At 40.7% G+C, this 25,790-nt stretch overlaps 1 protein-coding gene across 4 annotated transcripts in view; it reads left to right on the forward strand.

Moving 5' to 3' along the window:
• The first annotated feature begins 1,557 nt into the window (after window positions 1-1,557).
• Window positions 1,558-25,790, forward strand: part of FNDC3A (fibronectin type III domain containing 3A) — a 157,151-nt gene continuing 132,918 nt past the window's right edge. Inside the window, exon 1 of one of the 4 annotated variants that reach the window (XM_066234376.1) lies at window positions 1,558-2,032. The gene's annotated coding sequence lies outside the window, so the exon portion shown is untranslated. Of the gene's footprint in view, window positions 2,033-2,098; window positions 2,674-25,790 lie in introns of those variants that run through there. The other 3 variants (XM_066234379.1, XM_066234378.1, XM_066234377.1) reach the window with 3 other exon arrangements.

Genomic DNA, 25,790 nt, shown 5'->3' on the forward strand with positions numbered 1-25,790 from the left:
CTAGTTTAGTCTCAGACCAAACAGAGCTGGCACAGCAATATGGAGAAGCCACCCAACTCACACACATTCTGATAAATCCTCATATTTTAAAACAATATACAGTTAATGATTTAGTTATTCAGAGATCAGGTTTCCAGCAATTTGGTCTGGAAGATGGACAAACCTGGAAGTTAGGAAAGGAAATACCTAAAAGGAAAAGGGATTAAAAAGTACAAATTTTCAGTTATAAAATAAATTATGCAGATTAATGTACAATATTGGGAATAGAATCAATAATATAATAACTATCTATGATGACACATGGTTACTAGACTTAGTGTGGTGGTCACTTTTAAGATACATAAATGTTGAATCACTATGCTATACACCTGAAATGAATATATTGTATATTGACTTTAATTAAAATAAAAAAATTAAATATATTAATTTTTAAAAAAGAAAAGGAAGCACCTCTCACAGGAAAAGAACTTTTGACAATGAATAGCAATGAAAGTATCTCAAGATATCACTTGATATAGAGTCACTGTCTTATTTACTGATGAGAAAAAAAAATCTCTCAGCTGGCTGTAGATTTAAGCATCCGATCAATCATCACCTGGAGCCATAGAGAAAAGTAATCAAGAAAGGAAAAAAGAGTAAAAAATGAACAGTAAAATAGAAAGGATGAGAAGGATCAGAGTGTAAATAGAGGCAGATGAGATGAGAAGCAGTGGCAGACACCGGAAAAGGTGATGAGAACATCCCAAGGGAAAAAGAGATCACCAAAGCAAGGATCCTATATATTTTAGCAAGCATCTGGGACTTTAGCACTTGACCAAGTTATGGAATTTGATGGTCCTTGATCAACAGAGGATTTTTATCAACCATTGTATTCTTTAAGAATATAGTATTAAGGATTAAGTACATTTTTAAAGGATTTATGAGAAAATAAAAATACTGCCATTTTAAAAGGTGCACAATTAAAAAAAAACCCACACACAAAACTGAAATAAAGCCAAAACATGGATCCTGGTAACATCCATCATTGCTTTTGAAGGGACAATTAGTGGGGTTGGGCGCTCGGCCCCAAGGACTACCCCCTTCCCAAGTCCTCCCGTGGAGACTGCGGAAGTGAGCGGCCCTGGCCAGCCCGCAGGCAATATCGCAGCGCCCCCAGTAGCTGGAGGTTTAAGGAAATCTCTGCTGCGTTCACTTGTAAGTCTTCGTGCTGTTGTACAAATTAAGGTAGTGGGTTTCCACGCGATTTGACTGGGGAAGAGACCAAGAAACGAACCCCCACGTTTTCATCTGAAGTAAACAGCTAAGTATTTTCGCTTGCTAGAGAGGTCCCGGGCTCCATGTGTTGAGGTTTGAAACACCCAAGCCCACTTGGGTTGTCTTCCAATTCCGTGGGGGAGTGTCTTTAAGGGCACCTGCCCCGTGTGCAATTCCCGTGCTTTCAGAAGGAGGCTGACGCGGGGCGGCCGGGGAACGGGGATTGGGGGGAGGGGATTTTACAATTTGGTTTGAGAATTGTCAGTGGCCCTAGGAACGTCCATTAACACCACATTTCCCGAGTGTGATTCGCAGCCAGGCTGCGGCAGGGACTACGACCAACCAGGCGCGGCTGGGCCTCAGGGGAGCGCCTGCAGCCGCGCAGGGCGCAGAGGGGGCGCTGGGGCGCGGGAGAGACCCCGTGGGCTGCGGGCAGGGTCCGGGCCGGCCGGGGGCGCCGTCGGCGGGGCTCGCGCAGCCGCACTCGGCGCGCCGACGCCCGGCTCCTCCTCCTGGCTCCGTAGTAAGCATGGCGGCGGCGGCGTTCGTGGTCCCTCGGGTGAAACAGAAAGCGGGAGCTGCGCGGAGAGGGAGCGAGGAGCGGGGCTGAAGGCGGCGCTGTCACAGCCGGGAAAGCACCCCGAGAGTTAGTGGCCGGCGGCCGCGGCGGCCCCGGGAGCTGGCTCTGCTTCTGAGGTAGAGCGAGCACGATCAAGTTACCCGAAGAAGAGGCGCCAGGGTAGCCGCCTCCCTCCGCCCAAAGCGGCGTGACTCGGAGGTGAGAGCGCGGCGCTGCCTTCGGGAGAGGTGGGGGAGTCCGAGCCATCCCCGTCCCATCCCTTCGCGGGCGTCACGGAGACCGTTAGGCTGGGCTGAGGGGCTGCCGCAGCGAGCGGGGCTCGGGCCCGTCGACGGCCCGGATCCCTCCGTCCTGGGAGCGCGCTGTGGGCCGGGGGGACTGGGGTGGGGACGGACCCGGTCCCTGCCGGGGCACCTGCGGGGCAGCAGCCTCCCCTCGGAGCCATTGCGGGGGCGCGGCCAGTCGCTATCCCGAGGCGGGGGCGCGGGCGGCCTCCCAACGCCCCCCGGTCCCCGGCCCGTGGCGGTCGGGAGCGGAGCCCTCCGGGTCGCCGAGCGGCCGCCGCGCCTTCGGTTTGGGGCGCCCCGCGGCCGCCGAACTTGAAACGTTTTTCTGAAGAGAGTTTCTCCCGCTCATCTTGGGGTTAAAACCTCGAAAACCCGCCCTGTGTGTGTGTGTGATCTGGCTGGGTTGGTGGCAGTACCTGGCCGTCCCTCTGCCCGGCGGAGTTAACCACCTGTTCAGTCCGGAGGGGGACTGGAGACTGCAGTCCTCGCTCTGTTTTAACAGCCCGAATCGTTGAACTTTTGACACCGCTGTGGAGAGACGTCAAGCGTTAGGTAAAGGAAAATGAACGAATAATTTAGTCACAATATCGCGGGCACAGCAGCGGCTGTTTTAATTAATGTAGTCGTTAATCGTTCTTATTAAACTGTTAAGCGTTAAAAGCCTTGGGATATTGTGTGTGTGTGTGTGTGTGTGTGTGTGCGCGCGCGTAATGGTTGCTGGGGTGCTAAGAATCGTGAATTAAGAGATTTTTTTGTGAAAAGCCTTTGTGTCTGAACATCTATTAACTAAGAATAACAGGCTGACAAGATTATTTTGTATGCTATAATCCTCATATACGTGTGGACTCTTTAAACTGAGCAACGTAATTATTTTGCTTCTTAACTGTGGTCTGTGTTTTTAGTTCTTGAAACCAAAGTTGGTGTGTGTTTCTCTGTATTATAAGAATGAAATAGCAGAAGTTGAGCTGTTACTATAATATTTTACCACCATGCTATTACCAGCACCAGTGCTAAACATATGCCACTCAGGAGTTGGAGCCATATGTTAGAAACTAAATGAGTTTTTGTGCCTATGGGCTTCTATTTGGATGAATATTTAGTTTTTATGTATTTGCTAAATCCATAATTGTTACTATCGTGTGTTTTATTTAAATCACCTAAAATAATTCAAGAGAAATTAGTCCCCTGCCTTTCTCATATTTTCTTGTTTGAATTGATTTTTCTCATGAATGAGATGAAATGCCTATTGAGACAGATGGTGGATTTTACGGAAAACAGTGGTAACAAGTATTTAACATACCTTTTATAATACAGAACCTAAATTTTGCTTTCAGCTTTTCAGACCACTGATAATGCTATCACTAATAACACCAGTTAGTGGAAAAAAGGGATGATGACTTGACAGGAAAAAAAAATCTTAAGATTTTTTTTTAAATGACATATTTAAACCCTTTAGCACTATCACAGTAAATTTTATTATAATTTCTTATTTTTCTGCATAGATCATTTTTCAGTTTTCTTGTGTAGGTTAACTGAATTTTTTTTTCTCTTTATCCCAGGCTGGCTGCCTTTAGCCACTTGTATGCTTCTGAATTAACTCCCTTTTCCCTTTTGTCTGAATTCTCAGAATCATTGAATGTCCAGAAAAAATAAGCTTTTGGTTATTACTGGCTTCAGTCAAACATAGTTATGAGAGTAATTTGCTTCTCCCAAATGAATACTATGGCTTTGAAAAAACTGATTCTAGGAATATTTTTTGGTATCATCTGTTTCATCACTTATCCTCTTCATCTGAGTAATGGAGAGCTGATATTTTTTTTTATCATGCATTTAATAATTGTGAATTTTTTACAGTATTATATTAAGCATATTTTTCTTAATTTGTTTTCTGACTAGGTTGGCATAGGTCAGGTTGGGGCTGTAAAACTCAGATAAAAGAGAAGGTATTAATGGTTAATAGTCTCATTGTCATTAGTAGCTTTACTTAGGTAAAGAACATTTTATTTATAATTTTTCTATTTTTAGTTTAGTCTCATTGGTAATACAGGATGAGGCAAAAGTAGGTTTACAGTTGTTTGTATGAAAAATAATACAAATTAATAAATAATAATACAAGAATAAATGATTTAATGTACTCATAACTGTAAACCTACTTTTGCCCACCCTGTATTTATGCTTTAAAATTTTTTAAATTTTATGTTTATACATCCAAAGCTGTGTACGTTATATTTTGCCTATATTAAATTACAATTTGATGAAGTAACCTGAAGAGGTTTTTTAAAAATGGTTTTGGTGCTTTTTTAATGAAAATGAGTCTAGGTGTTATCTTTGAGAGGGATGTAGGAATATGCACATTTTATTAGTCAGGTAATCAAAAGATAAATGATTGGTTTTCTTTTTCTTATTCCTAGCATTTTCTACTAGACTTCAAGTAAATTCACAATATTGTAAATTCAAAGATTTAGAATACTGTGCATGTCTCTTCCATTGAATCTTTTAGTGCTTCAGTTTATGACATTGTCGAAAGAAAGAAAGAAAGAGAAAGAGAAAGAAAGAAAAATGGCCCCTATGGATATCAGTGTCAAGAGCTTATTGTTAGAAAGAAATGAATGGTCAGTAATGTTGAAAGGCAAATTTGGGGTAGTTGTGTGTATTATGAGCGTTTATAATTTTCTTAATATTTTGGTCTTATTTTGCTTCAGAGTATTATTCAGTGGTCTCTTTTTATCTCTTGATCATTATATCTCTGTTCTCCCCCAATATAGTTTGCTTGTTTTTCACATACACGTTCTAAGTTCTCAGTGTAACCTATGGTCTTCTATTCAGTTCTTTTGTGTGTGTCATCCTTTGATATTTCCAATCACTTACTACTTTTTACCAGCCCTCAAGTTATTTTTCTCTAAGGTAGAAAGATGCACTTGGGAAATGATGTAGTTAGAAGATAATGAACTATTATTAAAGTGAGGTACTGATAACAGCAATGATGTGTTTCCTTCCTACAAGTAGTTTACTTGGGGATACTAGACTAACACACAGGAAATCATTAGCAAAAAAATAAGATGATTTTATTAAATTGTGTGGCAAAAACTGTAATTTAAAGGAAAGTGAGGCCACCAAAGAACTAGAAAGATCCTGAAAGGCATTTGGAGGAAGTCAGACATGAAGTTTAGGAAAGATTTAAATAGCTAAGGCAATGACATTCCTAAAAAGACTGACAGACATAGCTGGTACTAGTAGCAAGGAGACCATTCTTTGAGCATCCAACAACATATCAGGAGGAATAAATAAGAGTAGTCAGAAAATTTGCCTAAGCCTTACTTTACTTAGCAGGCGTCCCCAAACTATGACCCGCGGGCCGCATGTGGCCCCCTGAGGCCATTTATCTGGCCCCCCACCACACTCCGGGAAGGGGCACCTCTTTCATTGGTGGTCAGTGAGAGGAGCACTGTATGTGGCGGCCCTCCAACGGTCTGAGGGACAGTGAACTGGCCCCCTGTGTAAAAAGTTTGGGGACCTCTGCTAGGGCATGGTCTAGAGAGGAATAGGCAGGGCTGGACAAGACAGTTTGGCTGCATCATTATGAACCCACCACTGAAACAACTATACATCTACTTTGACATATTTATAGCTTAAGCTTTGTGTATAAAGGGTGGCTTTATATGTCTTATATGTGTTTGTTTATTATTATATCTTAGATCAGAGGTTGGCAGACTTTTTCTGTAGAGTGCAAGGTAGTATTTCAGGCCTAGTAAGCCACTTAGAGTCTCTTTGAATGTTCTTTTTTAGTCATTTTTTTACAATCTTTTAAAAACATAAAAAGCATTTTTAGCTCAAGAGCCAAACAAAGACAAGCCAGTTTTCGATAAGATTTGGCCAGAGGCCCTGGCCAGTTGGCTCAGCGGTAGAGCGTCGGCCTAGCATGCAGAGGACCCGGTTTCGATTCCCGGCCAGGGCACACAGGAGAAGCGCCCATTTGCTTCTCCACCCCTCCGCCGTGCCTTCCTCTCTGTCTCTCTCTTCCCCTCCCACAGCCAAGGCTTCATTGGAGCAAAGATGGCCCGGGCGCTGGGGATGGCTCTGTGGCCTCTGCCTCAGGCGCTAGAGTGGCTCTGGTCGCAACATGGCAACGCCCAGGATGGGCAGAGCATCGCCCCCTGGTGGGCAGAGTGTCGCCCCAAGGTGGGCGTGCCGGGTGGATCCCGGTCGGGCGCATGCAGGAGTCTGTCTGACTGTCTCTCCCTGTTTCCAGCTTCAGAAAAATGCAAAAAAAAAAAACAAAAAAAAAAGATTTGGCCAGTGGACCTAGTTTGCTGACTCTTGGCTAATAATTGGCTAGGTAATTGTTCATATAACATATACTATGAGGTGCCTGATGTGATTTGTCTACATGATTGGTTAGTGTGTTTTGTTATGACTATCATTTATATTTTTCCCTATATTGTAAAAATAAAGAAAATATGCAGAAATAACTTCTGTTGTAATTGTTATTTTGTGGCAATACTAGATCTCAGAACTAGGAAGTGAAAGAAAAGCTTTTGAGCCAGGCCTTAGAACAGTGAAAATTGCTACACCTGGGCAATTTTCAGAATTTGTACATGGTCAGGTATATCAACTGTCTGTCTGGTTTTACATATTTTAAACTACAACTGGCATTTTAGAAACTTTGACTAGGGTGGTGGTGGCCTATACGTGGCAACAGGTGAGCAGACAGTAGGAAACATTTTAAAAAGTAGTATTAAGGATGAGTTAGTGAAGTGACAAAACAATTGGACATCCCTCAATAACTCACGAAGACTCCCTGTTTGTGAAACAGTGTAATGATTGATATATGCTTTGATGAACTTGAGTCATCAAAAGTTTATATTGTGTGGAGATTAAAGTAAAGAAGAAAGACCTAGAAATCTCTTAAATACAGTGTGTCCGTAAAGTCATGGTGCACTTTTGACCGGTCACAGGAAAACAATAAAAGACGATAGAAATGTGAAATCTGCACTAAATAAAAGGAAAACTCTCCCAGTTTCATACCTATTCAGTGCAGTTCGATGTGGGCTCCATTTGTTGCCCTACACACATCCAAACGATAGTGAAGTTCTTGCCACACACGGGTAAGGACGTCTGGTATAACAGAGTAAATAACGTCTGTGATTCTCTGTTTTAAGTGATTAATGTCGTGGCACTTGTTACAAACACGCGGATATTCATGTTGCACTTTGGTCACGGATTCGAATTTAGCGAGCCGCAGAACACACTGAACTTTCCTCTGTACCGTCCATATCTCGACTGGCATGGCCGTGGGCTGCTCCGCTGTATACATGGTGTTACATCATCATCTGCGCATGCGCACATGTGCCACATCATCCTACAGAAACTGGGAGGGTTTTCCTTTTATTTGGTGCAGATTTCACATTTCTATTGTCTTTTGTTGCTTTCCTGTGAATGGTCAAAAGTGCACCATGACTTTATGGACACACTGTATTTCCATTAAGATGGTTTAAAGATAAGTTGTGGTGATTTAAAGAGTATCAGTTATTTTGAAAGTTTATTTACATGAAATATCTCTTCGAAGTTTCTAAATTTATGGAAGCACATGTATTTCTAAGGCATTCTGTTTTATTTGGCACATTGTTTAATGTTGTCATTACCAGGTGAATAGTGGTGCCTTGGGTTATGGTTGCATGAACCAGTTGGCTAGGGTTACTCTGTATTTGTGTCATCAAGAAAGCACAAATATGACATAAGAGGATTTTTTTTTATTTAGATGGCATTAATAAATACATCCTGTATGTCAGGGATAGTATTAGGTGCTGGAAAAAGTAAAGATGTATAGGATGGAGAGCTGTCTGGCTAAAATCAGTGGTGTTTCTTTCCTTTTAAAGCCATTAAAGACAAACAAAACTCCAAAATTTAACTTTATATTTTTATTTATACTAGCATTTTCTATACTTTTAAATGTATATGCTATCTTAAGTTTTAAGGCAGTATAAACCTTTTGAACTAAATTTCAGCCTTTATAAATTGCTACCTAGTAAAGTTTGGTTTTTAAAATTTTGCTACTAGGAGAAATGAACAATTCTGTCACTCTCCCCTTTAATTTTAGAAATTAAAATTATACCACAGTTTCTGTTGCATCATTTACATGTCTTCTGTCTCTTTCAGAGTCTATACTCTGATAATATTCTGTGACTGTTTCTATTTCCTACCATTTTCCAACCTTGTAGTATAAAGAGCATATTTTACATTAGGGAGAACAGAGTTTGTATGCTGGCTTCTTCCCTTACCAGATGTATCTAAATGAGCATGTTCTTTGACCTGTGGTGGATCCGTGGATCAAGTGTCAAGTTTGAATGCTGAGGTTATTGGTTCAAAACACTGGGCTTGCCCCAATCAAGGCATATAGCAGAGGCAACTATGAGTTGATGCTTCACACTCCTCCCCTACCCCCGCCTCTCTCTTTCTCTTCAGTCTCTTTAAAAAAAGAATCAATAAATAAAATCTTAAAAGAATAAGCATGTTACTTTACTGCTATGAGTTTTAGTCTCTTCACTTTAGGGAGGGGTAATGGATCGCTCTTAGAATTGACTACTGTAAGAATTAAAAGAAAGACTTTAATATGGCAAATAAAATGCTTGCCATAGGATATTTATATTTAGAATTTAGACATATCTAATCATTGTCACCTAGGTATCCTATTTTTGTTTTCACCATTTAATTATCCAGCTGTTATTTGTTAAAAACCTTAAACGTCCCAGACCCTTAGAATATGCATGTCATACCCCTTTACTTTAGTAGACACACACTAGAATAAAAGATAAAGACATCCAAAAAGTGCAAAATGTTTAAATAATTGAAAGTAACTAAAACATTTTTTTTGCCTCTTTTCACTTGTATGAATCTTTTTAGTCATTTATTACTTAATTGCTGTGTTTCCATAGTAACATAATATCATGATTGTGTAGTACTAAACTGAATTTCTTGAGTTTAAACAGTTCTGCTGGGACTGTTGGCAATTTTTTTCTATAAAGGAACAGATAGTAAATATGTTAGGCTTTGTGGCCAGATGGACTCTTACAACCACTTAACTATGCTGTAGGGGCATAAAAATGACCACAGATAAATTCTAAACTTTGGGTATGAATGTTCCAGTAAAACTTTATTTATATAAACAGGCAAAAGGCCAAATTTGGCCTATAGGCTTTTGCCAATTCCAGCAATGCTGCCTACCCTATACCTGGAAATGTAAGGAACTTAATTTAGTAAGCAATAAGAATATGTATTAAACAATTTCTGTGTTCTGGGTGCTGTTTGTTCTTAACAACTTTATGTGTATCAGTTTACTTAAGCCTTAAAACTACCCTCTGAGATATATATGGATGTCACCGTTTAAAAAATGAGGAAACTGAAGCATGGAGAAATTAAATAACATGCTTAAGATCATACAACTAGTGAGTGAGAGATTTGGGATTTGAACACAGGTATTCTGACTTCAGCGCCTGGGCTTTCAATCATTAAACATATCAGTTCCGATATGTTGAATCCCAGGAATGTAATATTGATTTAGTATTAGAAAACATTTTCATGTAACTCACTATATTAATAAAGGGGGAAACTATATGGCAGTTTTCTCAAGTGGACTAATTATAAATAAAAAATAAAATGGCAAAACTTTTAAAGAATGAGAATTTTTTTATATTTGAGGGCTTGTGGGGTAAAGAAAGCCTTTTCAGGTGAGACATCAAACTTTTAAAAGGCATTTAAAAAGACAAGCAATAGATTGGGATAAACTTTTTGACATGTAATAGACAAAGTTAATATTCAAAGTATGCAAGGTGTGCCTACATCTCAGAATGAAAAAGACAACCTGGTAGAAAATGAGGAAGAATGTAAGTAGGAAATTCATAGAAGTAGAAATCTAGCCTATAAAATTTTGAAGAGATACTCAACCACACCAGTAATCTGAGAAATTCCAATTAAAACATCAATGAGATAGGATTTAAAAAAAATCTTTACTAATAAAATTGGCAAAATTTAGAAAATCTTAATATTAGTACATGCCAAATTGGAAAGTAGACACTCAAAACTACTAAATGAATAGCTTTATCTTTTTAGGAGACAATTTCAGCGATATCTTATCAATTTAAAAGTACATACTTCTGAACCAGAGGTTTAACTTTTTTATATCTGTAATAAAGAAACACTATCATAGGTTCATAGAGAATGTTATATGGTTATGCCCTGCAGAGGGAGAATTGTATGAAGAAAAATGGAAGCAGTCTCAGTGTTCATTATTAGAATACTGAAATCATGATATGTCCTTACAGTATAATATTAGGCAGCCATGAAAAAGAATAAAGTAGATACAGATGTAGTTCTTTAGGAAAAATCTTTAAAAAGATATTTTACATGAAAAAGCAAGATACCGACTAATACATGTGATTTCATTTAAGTAACAGGTACTACCAGAAAACTTCATACACAAGTAAATGCAGAAAAATCTGAAAGTATATTCCAGAGTGGGTAGCTGTAGAAATTGGAAGTTGGATTTGGAGGCAGGAAAAGAGTTAAAATGTCTGCCAATATGTTTTTCAGTAATGTATAAAATATACAACTTTGGTGATATAATAAAAATAACAAAACTTATGAAGTTTGGATTTGGTGATTATGATTAGTCCTTGGTAGAACCTTACATGCTAGTTGGACATCCTTGATTTGTCTTTTTCCGTGTGTGTGTGTGTGTGTGTGTGTGTGTGTGTGTGTGACAGAGAGAGATGGTCAGGAACAGACAGACAGGAAGGAGAGAGATGAGAAGCATCAATTCTTCTTTGTAGCAGCACCTTAGTTGTTCATTGATTGTTTTCTCATATATGCCTTTTTGGGGTAGGGGCTACAGCAGAGTTAGTGACCACTTGCTCAAGCCAGCGACCTTGGGCTTCAAGCAAGTAACCTTTGGGTTCAACCCAGTGACCATGGGGTCATGTCTATGATCCTACGCTCAAGCCAGTGACCCTGTGCTCAAGCTGTTGAGCCCGCTCTCAAGCCAAATGAACCCGCACTCTAGCCGATAACCTCGGGGTTTCAAACCTGGGTCCTCTGCGTCCCAGTCTAACGCTCTATCCACTGTACCACTGCCTGGTCAGGCCCTGTGTAATTTTTAATAGCAGCTCCTTTTACTCCCAAAAGACTCCCAATTGGTGTCTGAAGTCATTGGTACTTTATTGAATAGCAATTTCAATATAGTATTGGGTCTAAAGCTATATATACTACAGTGGGTGAAGAAGTAAGAATTACAGATGAGAGATTCTCAACCTTTATAATTACATGTGCCAACAAGACAATTTTAGTGTACTTTATTTTCTGAATCTCTAATATAAAAGTGCTTTTCTTTTTAAATATAAAACAGACTCAGATACCTGGATATTTTGTTTCCCCATTTTAATGTTAGAACTTAATATTTTAAGAAAGTTGGTAAATTTTCTTTGCCATTGTAGCTTAAGCTGAAGACCGAGTAAAGAGAAGGAAGTTAAAAAACAAGATAAGGTAATATGAGCATGAGTAGGCAATAATTTTTAAGGCATAGTTGTAGATTTATAAACAAAGAATTTGGTTATCTCAGAAATGAGAACATTAAAATACTGGGTTCTACAAATTTTGTTTTTTTCTCATGGAAAACAGAAATTTTCTCTCTTTTTAAAAATTTTTCCATTGATTTGAGAGAGAGAGATGGGGGGAATGGAGAAAGAGACAAAGAAGCATCAACTTGTTCCCCTTAGTTGTACCATTTAGTTGTGCATTCATTGGTTGCTTCTCATGTGCCTTCACTGAGGATTGAACCCACACCTTCAGTGTGTCTGGATGGTGCTCTATCCACTGAGCTACCTACCCAGCCAGGACCTGTAAAAAATATTTCTTGATTTTCTTATGATAAAATCTCTATTTATAAGTGACTAGTGAAAGAAACATATTAAATATGGTGAAGTTATAATAAGCCAGTCCCTTTTACAGAGGAATTCAAATCCTTCTGTTTGTGAACCTAGATGCTAAATGGTCAAGAACATTTATGTAAATGGTTATGATTGTACTTCATAAATTGAAGAGTCTAGAGGAAAGACTGAATATATTAAGTAGAGGTATCTTCTAGGTTAAAATTACAGTGTCAAAGGTAAGACACAATGGATGAGATTAATGGCATGTTAGACATTGCTGAAGAAAAAATTAGTAGACATGAAGACACAGCAATAGAAACTACCTAAAATGAAAAACAGAAAAGAGAATTGTTTTAAAAGGTGAACTGAAAAAGTATTTGAAGAATTAATCCCAGATATTTTCCAAAGTTGATTAAAACTATTAAGCAAGAAACACAAGCATAAGATGAATAAAAATGGCACCAAAGAACATCATAAGCAAATTGCTTAAAACGAACAATAAAGATTAAAAAAAATCTTAAAAGCAGCCTAAGAAAAATAGAACAAAGACAAAAATAATAGCAGATTTCTCATTAAAAAGATAATGGAGCTATAGCTTTAGAACACTAAAAGAAAAAAATGTCCAACTTCTGGTCAAGATGGCAGAGTAGGTAAATGCTGTGCTTGCTTCCTCCTACTATGACTTCAAATTACAAGTAAATTATAGAACTACCGTCCTTTAGAATTGCCTGAGGACTAGCTGAAAGGAACTGTTATGACTAATGGTATAAAAAAGAAACCATCTTGAGAATAAAATGGTTGGAGGGGTAGAAATGCCAAATGGACTGGTCCCACACCCACATGTGATGGTTGAGAATCAAGAGGGATATTTTGGCTAGGAAGGTACCTCTGAAGAAGCAAGGATTCCCAGCCCCACACTAGGCAGCCCCAGCTTGGACCACCACTGCTGCAAACAGGAGTCCTGCAACATTTAGCTGTGAAAATCAGCAGGAATTCTGTCTGGGTGAGACAGAAGGCTGCTAGAGTTCCCAGGTGTTCCTCTTAAAGGGCCCACACACACGGACTTACTTGCTGAAGGATGCACTCATTCTGACCTCCAGCACTGGGTAGCAGCTGGAAAATCATAGGGATGTATGGGGAAGAACTGAATGGCTACAAGGCGAAGACTGGAGGGGCAGCACCCTTTGTCATTTTGTTCCTTTATTGAGTCCTTCCAACAGAGAGCTGGCAGGGGAGCACCTGCACTTCTTCTCATCCTTCAGGTATAGGCAGATGCCAAATCTAAGTCTCCATGAAACTTGCCCCACCCTGGTGATTTCCTGAGACTCTGTCCTACTCAACTTTGTACACAGGCCAGAACCTCTTTTAGTGGGTGTCATTGACCCATGCTAATTAACTTTGTTAAAACCTCTGAAAGGTCCACAAACCCCAAACTAGCAGTGCTTACTTCAGTGTGCCCTGTATACCTTGTTCACTTACCCCTATCCCAGCACTAGTAGCAGCTGGCCATGGTTTGTAGCATAGCCTCTCTTGAGGCACCTCCAACCCCAGCATAGGTAGCTACCAACAGTAGATTACTTGGCTAAAAATAGGCAGCAACTGACCTGGACCTTTATGGGAGCCCTTCCCAAGAGTCCTCAGAATCAGCATACCTGATGACTGGCTTCACATAACACCAGAGCACTACCCAATTCGTTCCACAACAACACAAACAAAGGGTGGACTTAGCAGGCACCAAAGCCCTGCTACAATGAACCCTACTCTGTCAAGTCAGCCCACATATAACAGCTCATCTGCTGTAGTTGTGGCCACTCACAGCCAGTCAATGTGAAGGTCAGTTCTACCAACTGATCTGCCAAAAGCAATCAAGGCTCAACTATAACAGGAGAGGGAGAGCATACAGTCCACACAAAAGAGAAATCCTAAAATACTGGCTCAGATGACAAGAGATACAGTGCTACTTACTGGGCCCCACAGGACACCTACTACATAAGGCAACTCTGCCAAGACTTGGAGACAGAGCAGATATACCTAATATGAAGAAACAAAGGGAGGCAGCCAAAATGAGGCAAACATGTCCCAAATGAAAGGACAGGACTCCAGAAATAAAATTAAACAAAATGGAAGCAAGCAATCTATGAGACACAGAGTTCAAAACACTAGTTAGAAGGCTTCCCAGTGAACTTACGGGAGGAATAGATGAACTCAATGAGAACTTCAACAAAGAGATAGGAAACATAAAAAGGACAAAAACTATAGAAAAAGAACAAGTCAAAAATGAAGACTACAATAACTAAATTGAAAAATACATTACATGGAATCAATAGATTCTATAGAGCAGAGGATTGAATCAGCAATTTAGAAGACAAGGTAGCACAAAACGCCCAATTAGAACAGCAAAACGAAAAAGGAGGATAGTTTAAGTGATTTCAGGGAAACCTCAGTTGTGAAAACAATCTCATGATTGATGTACCAGAAGGGAAAGAGAGCAAGGAATTGAAAACCTGTTTGAAAAAATAATGGCGGTAAACTTCCTTAACCTGGTGGAGGAAATAAACACACATCCAGGAAGCACAGAGATGATCAAAAATGATGAATCCAAAGAGGTCCACACCAAGACATATAATTAAAATGTCAAAGGTTAATCTGAAAGCAGCAAGAAAAAGGCAGTTAGTAACAACCTACAAGGGAGCTCCTATAAAATTGTCAACTGAATCTCAACAGAAACTCCAAGCCAGAAAGATTTGCATCAGATTTTTAAAGTGATGAAAATTAAAAGCTTACAACCCAGGGCCCCGGCCTGTTGCCTCAGTGGTAGAGTGTTGACTCAGCATGTGGAAATCTGGTTCAATTCCCAGTCAAGGCACACAGGAGAAGTGACCATCTGCTTCTCCTCCCCTCACCTTCCCCCTTCCCCCTTCTCTCTTTCTCTTTTTCTCTCCCCCCCCCCTCTTTCCTTGCTGCAGCCATGGCTCAATTGATTTGAGCGTGTTGGCCCTGGGAACTGAGGATGGCTCTGTGGAGCTTCCATCTCAGGTGCTAAAAATAGCTTGGTTGTGGGCATAGAGCAGGGATTGGGAACCCTTTTGGCTGAGAGAGCCATGAACACCACATATTTTAAAATGTAATTCCTTGAGAGCCATACAATATGTTTAACACTAAATACAAGTAAATGTATGCATTTTATGTAAGACCAACACTTTTAACGTACAATAAGTCTCTGAATTCTTTTTAATAACATTGTTATGCTGTTGCTAACCAATGATAAATAAAGTACTTCTCACCATTAATGCGACTTCTGGTGCTACATGGTTTTGCTGATGGCTTTGTAGTCTGGTTGATACTGCAGTGTGTGGTATGTGGTGGGAAGCGCATTCCAAGTTTTGACAATCAGCTGGTCCGCGGGTTGAAGTTTTTCATTTCTCTCCACTTGTGTTTGCTCACCAACTCTGCTTGCTGTTGTGCAAGTCTTTCCAAATCTTCATTCAGTGTCTTGAACTTATTCACCCATATGTCTGAGGCCTTCAGGTCAGCAGCTTGTAGCTCAAAATCTCTGACGGAGACACTGGGGAAGTAACTCAGGTCAGTGCTGTCCACTGCACACTCGTGTGGATGGGTGATAAACTTAAAAAGACAAGTGCGCTCACAAAATTCTCCAAAGTGTGCTTTGAATGACTGCAGGAGATTAGATGTGAAACCTGCTAGCTGCTGGAGATCAAGATGTTGAGCAGGGTCACTTGCTGTGCAGGCATCTTTAAACTCTCCCAGTTTTTCAAAGTGTAGTAAACGACCTGTTTCAATGTCAGCGATGAAGAGTTCCAGCTTGTTTTCAAATGCAAACACTGCTTGTTGAAGGGATAAGACTGTATTTCCAACGCCTTGCATTTTCACATTGAGCTGATTCAGATGTTCAGTCATATCCACGAGATAGAACTTCAGGAGCCACTCAGTGTTAGCTAACTCAGGATGCTCGACATTTTTCAAGAAAAGTCCAGATTTTGCTCAGACAAGCTGCGAAATGGCTGAGCACCTTCCCTATTGACAACCAACGCACGTTGCTGTGCAGAAGCAGACCAGGATAATTATTCCCAACTTCATCCAGCAGTGTTTTAAACTGGTGATCAGTTAAAGCTCGGGCAACAATAAAGTTGACCACCCGAATGACAAGCGACACCACCTCACCAAGCTGCTCGCCACACATCTGAGCGCAAAGCGCCTCCTGATGTAGGATGCCGTGAAAACTTAGGATGGGTCTCTTTTCATGTTCACGAAGAAACGCTACGAATCCTCTGTTTTTCCCCACCATGCACGGAGCACCATCAGTACACACGAAATAAGGATCCATCGGTAGATTTTTTTTTCTTTAGCGAACTCAGTGAAGGACTTGAATAAATCCTCCCCGCTTGTTTCTTTCATAGGCAAAACAGCAAGACTTTCCTCGAAGTGTGTCACCGACAGCATACCTTGCAATCACGCTGAACTGGGATAAATGGCTTATGTCTGTTGACTCATCCAAAGTGAGAGAAAAGAATGGTGCTGGATTTATGTCCTTCACTTGTGTTGCCTCAATTTGATTTGCCATCATGATGGTACGATCATGAACAGTTCTTGCCGACAGAGGCATGTCTTTTATTCGTTTGATTATCTTGTCTTTATCCGAAAAGTCGTCAAAAAGTTCATTGGCAACATCAAGCATGAATGTTTTGGCATACTCCCCATCTGTGAATGGCTTTCTGTTTCTCAAATTGCTAAAGCACCAGCAAAGCTAGCTGAATTCCAGTCACCTTGTTGGGTCCAATCACAGAGTTGCTGCTGACTAGCTTGCACTCTGCACAGTAGCTCTTGACATGCTTTCTTCCTGCTGTCCCCTGCTGGATATTTCAATGCAAATGTAGTATGGCGTGTGTTGAAGTGCCACTTTATATTTGACCATTTCATCCATGCAAATTTATCATTGCATATTAGACACACTGCAGAACCTGCTCTCTCCACAAAGGCAAATTCCTCTGTCTATTCCTGTTGAAAAGTACGATACTCCTCATCTTTTTTTCTGTTAGCCATCTTCTTCGTCAAAAAGGTTTCTGCAATTAGCTAGCTGACTACTTGATTAAAAGGAGAGAAGTTTACTTCCTGTCCTCACAACGACCAGTGTGCCTTACCCATTATCCAGTAAAAATTTGGTGTTGTCCCGGAGGACAGCTGTGATTGGCTCTAGCCACCCACAGCCATGAACATGAGCGGTAGGAAATGAATGGATTGTGATACATGAGAATGTTTTATATTTTTAACATTATTTTTTTATTAAAGATTTGTCTGTGAGCCAGATTCAGTCATCAAAAGAGCCACATCTAGCTCGCGAGCCATAGGTTCCCGACCCCTGGCATAGAACATCAGCCCCTAGAAGAGGGTTGCTGGGTGGATCTTGGTTGGGGTGCATATAGGAATCTGTCTCTATCTCCCCTCCTCATTTAAAAAACAAAAAAACCTACAACCTAGATTACTGTATGCAACAAAGCTGTCATTTAAAATCAAAGGAGTGAGGCCCTGGCCGGCTGGCTCAGCGGTAGAGCGTCGGCCTGGCGTGCGGGGGACCCGGGTTCGATTCCCGGCCAGGGCACATAGGAGAAGCGCCCATTTGCTTCTCCACCACCCCCCTCCTTCCTCTCTGTCTCTCTCTTCTCCTCCCACAGCCAAGGCTCCATTGGAGCAAAGATGGCCCGGGCACTGGGGATGGCTCCTTGGCCTCTGCCCCAGGCGCTAGAGTGGCTCTGGTCTCGGCAGAGCGACGCCCCGGGGCGTCGCGTCGCCCCTAGTGGGCGTGCCGGGTGGATCCCGGTCAGGCGCATGCGGGAGTCTGTCTGACTGTCTCTCCCCATTTCCAGCTTCAGAAAAATACAAAAAAACAAAAACAAAAAAAAACCCTCTTATAAAATCAAAGGAGTGATAAAGAATTTTCGAGACAAGAAAAAGCTAAAGGAGCTTGTTACAACTAAACCAGTGTTACAAGACATGTTAAAGGACTTCTTTGAAAAGAAGAAAAAGATGAAAATATGAATAATAAAATGGCAATAACTATTCCTGTTAGTAATCATTTTAAGTATAAATATGTTAAATGTTTCTGTCAAAACACTGGGCGGGTGAATAGATAAGAAACCAAGACCCATACACATGCTACCTACAAGAGACCCACTTTAGATAAAAAGTATATGCACAGACAAAGCAAAGGTGTAGAAAAGATATTTAATGCAAGTGGAAATGAAAAAAAAAAAAAAGCTACCTTAAATATGTATATAAGATACAGTAGACTTTAGAACAAGTGACAAGGACATTATATAAAGGGATCAGTCCAGCAAGAGAATATACCACTTAAACATTAACACATCCAATACAGGAACACCTAAATATATAAAGCAAATACATATTAAGGGACATGAAGAGAGAGATTGACAGTAATACAATCATAGTACAGGACTTCAGCAGCCCATTGACACCTATGGATAGATCATCTGGACAGAAAATCAACATAAAAGGTGACTTTAAATGATGCATTAGGATAGATTGCTTTAATTGGCACTTGAGCACATTTCACCCCATACCAGCAGAGTATATATATATATTTTTTACAGTCTGAGAGAGGGAAAGATAGGGACAGACAGGAAGGAGAGAGAGGAGAAACATCAATTCTTTGTTATAGCACCTTAGTTCAGTGATTGCTTTCTCATATGTGCCTTGACTGGGGGGCTACAGCAGAGTGGGCGATCCCTTGTTCAAGCCAGCAACCTTTGGGCTCAAGCCAGAGACCTTGGAGTCATGTCTATAATCCCACACTGAAGCCAGCAACCCCTTGCTCAAGCTGCTGAGCCCATGCTCAAGCTGGATGAGCCCTCGCTCAAGCCAGCGACCTCGGTGTTTCAAATCTGGGTCTTCCGCATCCCAGTCTGATGCTCTGTCCACTGTGCCACTGCCTAGTCAGGCCGAGTATACATTCTTTTCATGCAAACATGAAACATTTTCTAGGATAGTAGAGCATCGGCTCAGCGTGTGGATGTCCTGGATTTGATTCTCGGTCAGGGCGCACAGGAGAAGCAACCATCTGGTTCTCCACCCTTCCCCCTTCCTCTCTCTTTCTTTCTCTCCCTCTTCCTCCTATAGCTATGGCTCGAATGGTTAGAGCAAGTTGGCCCTGGGTGCAGAGGATGGCTCCATGGCCTGCCTCAGTTGCTAAAATAGCTCTGTTGCCAAGCAATGGAGCAGCGGGCCCAGATGGGCAGAGCATTGCCCAGTAGGCTTGCCCTGGTGGATCCCACTTTGGGCACATGTGGGAGCCTGTCTGTCTGCCAAGCCCCACCCCGCCTCTCAATTAATTACAAAAAAAAAAGGAAGACTAAAATTATACCAAGCTGCTTCTTTGATCACAGTGGTATGAAACGAAATCAATTGCAAGAAGAAAATTGAACACATAAACTAAATTTGATTACTTTGCAAACATTTTTTTTATTTTTAGAGAAAGAGTAGGGGAGAGAGACGGACAGGAAGGGAAGGAGGTGGAGAGGAGGAGAAAGAGTGAGAAGCATCAACTCATAGTTGCTTCACTTTAGTTGTTCATTGATTGTTTCTTGTATGTGCCTTGATGGGGGGCTCAAGCAGAACCAGTGACCCCTTGCTCAAGCCAGCGACCTTTGGACTCAAGTCAGCAACCTTGGAATCATGTTAATGAGCCCATACTGAAGCCAGCAACCCCTCTGAGTTAAACTGGCCAGCCCATACTCAAATCAGTGAGCCCATGCTCAAGCCATTGACCTCAGAGTTTTTGAACCAACCTTCTAGGCCAACACTGTATCCACTGTGCTACCACTGGTCAGGCTGCACTTTCTTCTTATGGAAATTCTTTTTCTCTATTACTAGGTAAAGAACAGGAATATATTCACATCTGGAATGAGACCCTCAACAATGAAGTATATCCTACATATTGTCAACTTGACATCTTTATTATCTCTTAATTTTTATGTACAGATTAGTTTAGTCTTTGATCTGTATTGGCATGGGACTAGTAGCATCAGCTTCACCTGGAAACTTACTAGGAATGTGAATTATTGGGCCTTACTCCATAGCTATTGAATCAGAAACTCAAGGTGTGGATTCCAACAGTCTGTGTTTTAATAAACCCTATAATGATTCTTGATACATGCTAAAGTTTGAGAACAACAGTCTTAGAGCAACAGTGGGACTTTAGATACTTAGACATTGGTAGAAGTAGAGTTTGTTGCAAGAAATCTCACTTGATGGTATAGTTAAGATTTGTGTATTTCATATGTTAATTTTGCCTTCAAAAAAGAAAATACTGAATAGTAAGTAGTTAATGAAACATGACCTCTTTAGCAGTGAAATATACTGATGTCTGCAACTTTGAAATGCATTTTTTAAGAGAAAGATTGGTAGAGGAATGTATGTGATAAAGAAAAATGTTAATTTTAGACTCTAGATGATAAGTGTATGGTATTCACTGTTAATTATTTTAGCTCTCCTGTAGGTCTAAGACTTTTCATAATAAAGTATAAAATCACATGGATCATTTAAAGTTTTTGCGCAAGAGAAAGAAATGTGCTCAGATGTGCTCTCAGACAAAATAATGGTTCGTGGTAATGAAATTTTAATATCTTCATAATTACGAGTAAAGATAGAAGACTATGTTTTAATACATTGACACTGCATTTAATTATTTTAGCAATTGGCTATTCAAAATTTTCTAGTCATATTAAAATGATATTGAAATTTAATCTCACTAATGTTCTCAATTTTAAAAAATATTTTATTTTTAAATTACACTTTACGTATAATATTATATTAGTTTTAGGTGTACAGCCCTATGATTAGACATTTATATAACTAGTACCCATCTGACATTATATATATTTATTACACTATTATTGACTATATTCCATATGCTGTACTTTGCAACCCTATGATTATTCTGTAGCTACTAACTTGTGCATCTAAATCCCTTCCCTTTTTTCACCTATGCCCTCAAGCCCCCCTCCCATCTGGCAACTGTCAAAATGTTCTCTGTATCTATGACTGTTTCTATTCTGCTTGTTCATTTATTTTGTATTTTAGGTAGCACATATAAGTGATATCATCTGGCATTTGTTTTTCTCTGACTTCATTCATCACAGTATCCTCTAGATCAGGGGTAATCAACCTTTTTATACCTACCGCCCACTTTTGGGGGTTTTTTTTGTTTGTTGGTTTGTTTTTTTGTATTTTTCTGAAGCTGGAAACAGGGAGGCAGTCAGACTCCCGCATGCGCCTGACCAGGATCCACCCAGCATGCCCTCCAGGGGGCGATGCTCTGCCCATCCGGGGCGTTGCTCTATTGCGACCAGAGCCATTCTAGCGCCTGAGGCAGAAGTCACAGAGCCATCCCCAGCGCCCGGGCCAACTTTGCTCCAATGGAGCCTTAGCTGCTGCGGGAGGGGAAGAGAGACAGAGAGGAAGGAGAGGGGGAGGGGTGGAGAAGCAGATGGGCGCTTCTCCTGTGTGCCCCGGCTGGGAATCAAACCTGGGACTTCCTCACGCCCGGCCAACGCTCTACCACTGAGCCAACCGGCCAGGGCCCCTACCGCCCACTTTTGTATCTGTGTTAGTAGTAAAATTTTCTAACCGCCCACCAGTTCCACAATAATGGTTGATTTATAAAGTAGGGAAGTAACTTTATAAAATTTATAAATCAGAGTTACAGCAAGTTAAAGCATATAATAATAATTACTTACCAAGTACCTTATGTCGGATTTTTGCTAAGTTTGGCAGAATAAATCTTTATAAAACAACTTACTAATAGTTAAATCTATCTTTTTTATTTACACTTTGGTTGCTCCGCTACCACCCACCATGAAAGCTGGAATGCCCACTAGTGGGCGATAGGGACCAGGTTGACTACCACTGCTCTAGATCCACCCATGTTGTTGCAGAAGGCAAGATCTCATTCAATTTTATGGCTGAATCATATTCTAATATACATATACAAAAAAATATATATATATATGTTTTTATTTATGGACGTGGGTTTCTTCCATATCTCAGATATTGTAAATAATGCTACAATAAATATATGGATGAATGTCTTCTATTTAGTGTTTTGGGTTTCTTTAGATCAGCAATTCTCAACCTGTGGGTCGCGACCCCAGAAAATACATATTGACCAAAACACAAGGGTCGCCTAAAGCCATCGGAAAATACATATTTATTATACAATACATTTTTAAATAAATATGTATTTCCGATGGCTTTAGGCGACCCCTGTGTTTTGGTCGTTCAACCCCTGCTGGGGTCACGACCCACAGGTTGAGAACCGCTGCTTTAGATAAATACCCAGGAGGGAATGAGATTCCTGGGTCTTTGTCTGTTGTTATAGGCTTTGTTTTCAAGTCTGCTTTCTCTTGTATAAGTATTGCTACCCCCAGCTTTTTGTTGTTCTTGCATTTTTTATGAAAGATCTTTTATTTATCCCTTTACTTTCAATCTATGTATGTGTGCCTTTGAATCTGAAGTGAGTCTCTTGTAGGCAGCATATGTAAGGGTCTTGTTTTATTATCTATTCAGTCACCGTATGCCTTTTGGTTGCAGTATTTAACCTATTTACATTTAAAGTAATTGTTGATAGGTATGTATTGCCAACTTATTATTCATACTTTTTCTTTTTTTTTCTTCTTTTTCTTAAAAAATACCCTTTAACATTTCTTGTAATTCTGGTTTGGTGTTGATAAACTTCTTTAGATTTTTCTTGTCTGGGAAGGTCTTTTATCTGTCCTTTCATTTTAAATGGTAGCTTTACTGGGAGGAGTAATCTTGGTTATAGGTCCTTGTTTTTCATCACTTTGAGTATTTCGTGCCAGTCCCTTATGGCCTACAAAGTTTCTGTTGAGAAATCAGCAGTCTTTTGGGGGCTCCCTTGTACGTAACTAACTGCTTTTTCTCTTGCTACTTTTAAGATTCTCTCCTTGTTTTTGTATTTTTCTGAAGTTGGAAACGGAGAGGCAGTCAGACAGACTCCCACATGCACCCGACTGGGATCCACCCAGCACGCCCACCAGGGGGCGATGCTCTGCCTATCTGAGGCGTTGTTCTGTTGCGACCAGAGCCATTCTAGCGCCTGAGGCAGAGGCCATGGAGCCATCCTCAGCACCCGGGTCAACTTTGCTCCAATGGAGCCTCGGCTGCGGGAGGGGAAGAGAGAGACAGAGAGGAAGGAGAGGGGGCGGGGTGGAGAAGCAGATGGGCACTTCTCCTGTGTGCCCTGGCTGGGAATCGAACCTGGGACTCCTGCACACCAGGCCGACACTCTACCGCTGAGCCAACCCTCCAGGGCTCTCTCCTTGTTTTTAACCTTTGGCATTTTAATTATGATGTGTTTTGGTGTGGGCCTCTTTGGATTCACCTTGTTTGGGACTGTGCTTCCTGGACTTTATATGTCTTCACAAAGTTAGGGAAGTTTCTGTCATTTTTCAAATAGGTTCTTCTTCTTCCTGTACACCATGGTATGAATGTTGGCACTCTTGAAGTTGTCCCAAAGGCTCCTTATACTATCTTTGTTTTATTTATTTATTTATTTTATTATTTTTTTTTTTTTCCTTTTGCTGTTCTGATTGGGTGTTTTCTGCTTCCTTACTTTTCAAATTGTTGATTTGATCCTCTGGTTCATCTAATCTGTTGATTCCCTCTAATATATTCTTCATTTCATTTATTGTATTCTTCATTTCTGACTGCTGCTTTTAAGTTTTCTATCTTTATTTTTATGTTTCCTATCTCTGTTGAAGTTTTCACTAAATTTCTCTACTCAGCCTCTTAAGTTCTTTGAGCATCTCTATAACCAGTATTTTGAATCCTGCATCTGGTAGCTTGCTTGTCTCCTTTTGTTTAGGTGTTTTCTTAGAGTTTTGTTCTGTTCTATCATTGGACATAATTCTTTGTCTCCTCATTTTGGCTGCCTCCCTGTGTTTTTATCTATTAAGGTAGAACTGCTATGTCACTTGGTCTTGGTATACTGGCTTTATGTAGTAGGTGTCCTGTAGGGCCCATTGGTGCACCCTCCCCAGTAACTCAAACTGGGTACTTTAAGTGTACCCCCCCATGATGACTCTGTGTATCCTACTGTTGTAGTTGCTCTTTGATTACTGTTGACATGTCAGTTAGAGGGATTTACCTTCAGGCTGATCAGCTGTGAATACTGGCCAGTGGCAGCTGGGGTTCAGAGGCTGACTCCATGGAGCAGAACTCACTTCAGCAGGGCTTAGGTACCCACTGAGTTGACTTCTCAGTGTATTGCTCTTGGAAGTGGTTGGGTAGTGTTTCATTGTGGTGTGAAGCCATCCACCAGGTGCACTGGCTCTGGGGCCACCTGGCATAAGCTATCAAGCAATTTTCAGTGGCTGCTACTTGTGCTAGGCTCGGAGATGCTCAGGAGAAGCCAAGCTGCAAACTAAAGCCAGCTGCTGCTATTGCCAGGCCTGGGGCCACTAAGCAAGATGTACAGGGTTCACAGAGGCCAGATGCTGCTTGATTGAGAGATTTTAGGAAACTTGGCAGAATGAGCCATAACAGCCATTTGTAAGGAATAGCTACCAGAAACAGCTTGAGTAGGACAGGATTTCAGGCAATCACCTAGGGCAGGGGGCAATTAACAGTGTTAGCCTGGTAAAGGGAGACTCACCTATGGCACCTGCCTGCTAACTCTGGAGGGGATCTCAGAAAAGGAGCAATGACTTCTGCCAGCACTTCATTCTGGGAGGAAGCTACTTCTCCAGCTCTAGTCTTGATGCCAGATAATTCAGTTTCTCCCTATTATTTCCATGTCACCTTTCGAGCTGCTGCTCCAACACTAGAGGTCAGAGAGTGAGTCAGAGTAAGTCTCTGCAGGCCCTTTAAGAGGAATACCTGGAACTCCAGCAGCCCCCTTCATTCACTCACCCACAGTGTCTGCTGATTTTTACAGCCAGAAATTATGTGGACTCCTTTTCCTGGCATTGGAACCCCTGGCTGGGATCCTGGTGTGGGGCTGGGACCCCTTGCTCCTCATCTGGGAAACTCCACAACCAATATATATCCCTCCTGATTTCAGCTGCTACATGTGGGTGTGGGACCAGCCCATTCTGTGTCCCTATCCCTCCTACTAGTCCTGAGGTGACTTCTTTTTTATATTCTTAGTTATAGGACTTCTGTTCAGCCAGATTTCAGGTGGTTCTGAATGATGGTTGTTCTATAGTTTAGTTGTAATTTTGCTGTGGTTGTGGGAGGCCACAGTACTGCATTTACTTACACTACCATCTTGATCAGAAGTGCAATGTTTTTTAAATTACGTGCATTGATTAACTCACTGTTAATGATCAAGATGAAAATGTTCATCAGTTATACCTCTATAATCTAGTTATTCTCACCTTTAAGGATAGATGTAAATTACTGATTTTTAAAACACTGTAGAAGTCATAACAATCAAATAGAAAATATTCAGATTAAAAGAAGTTTTAAAAGACATGAAAGCCACTAGTATGTGCATTTAGTAAGAATTCTGATTCAAACAAATTTTAATAAAAAGAAATGAGAATTTGAAATTTGAACACTGAATAATGTAATGATTTAAGGCATTATTAATTTTTATGTTTGGTAATGGTTTCTCAGTTATGCTTTTTTTCTTGCTATCATTTTGTTATCAGTTACTTTTTTAATAGTCTACAATGTTTAAATTTACACTCTGGA

Source organism: Saccopteryx bilineata, chromosome 6 (genome assembly GCF_036850765.1).
Source record: "Saccopteryx bilineata isolate mSacBil1 chromosome 6, mSacBil1_pri_phased_curated, whole genome shotgun sequence".
Lineage (NCBI taxonomy): Eukaryota > Metazoa > Chordata > Mammalia > Chiroptera > Emballonuridae > Saccopteryx > Saccopteryx bilineata.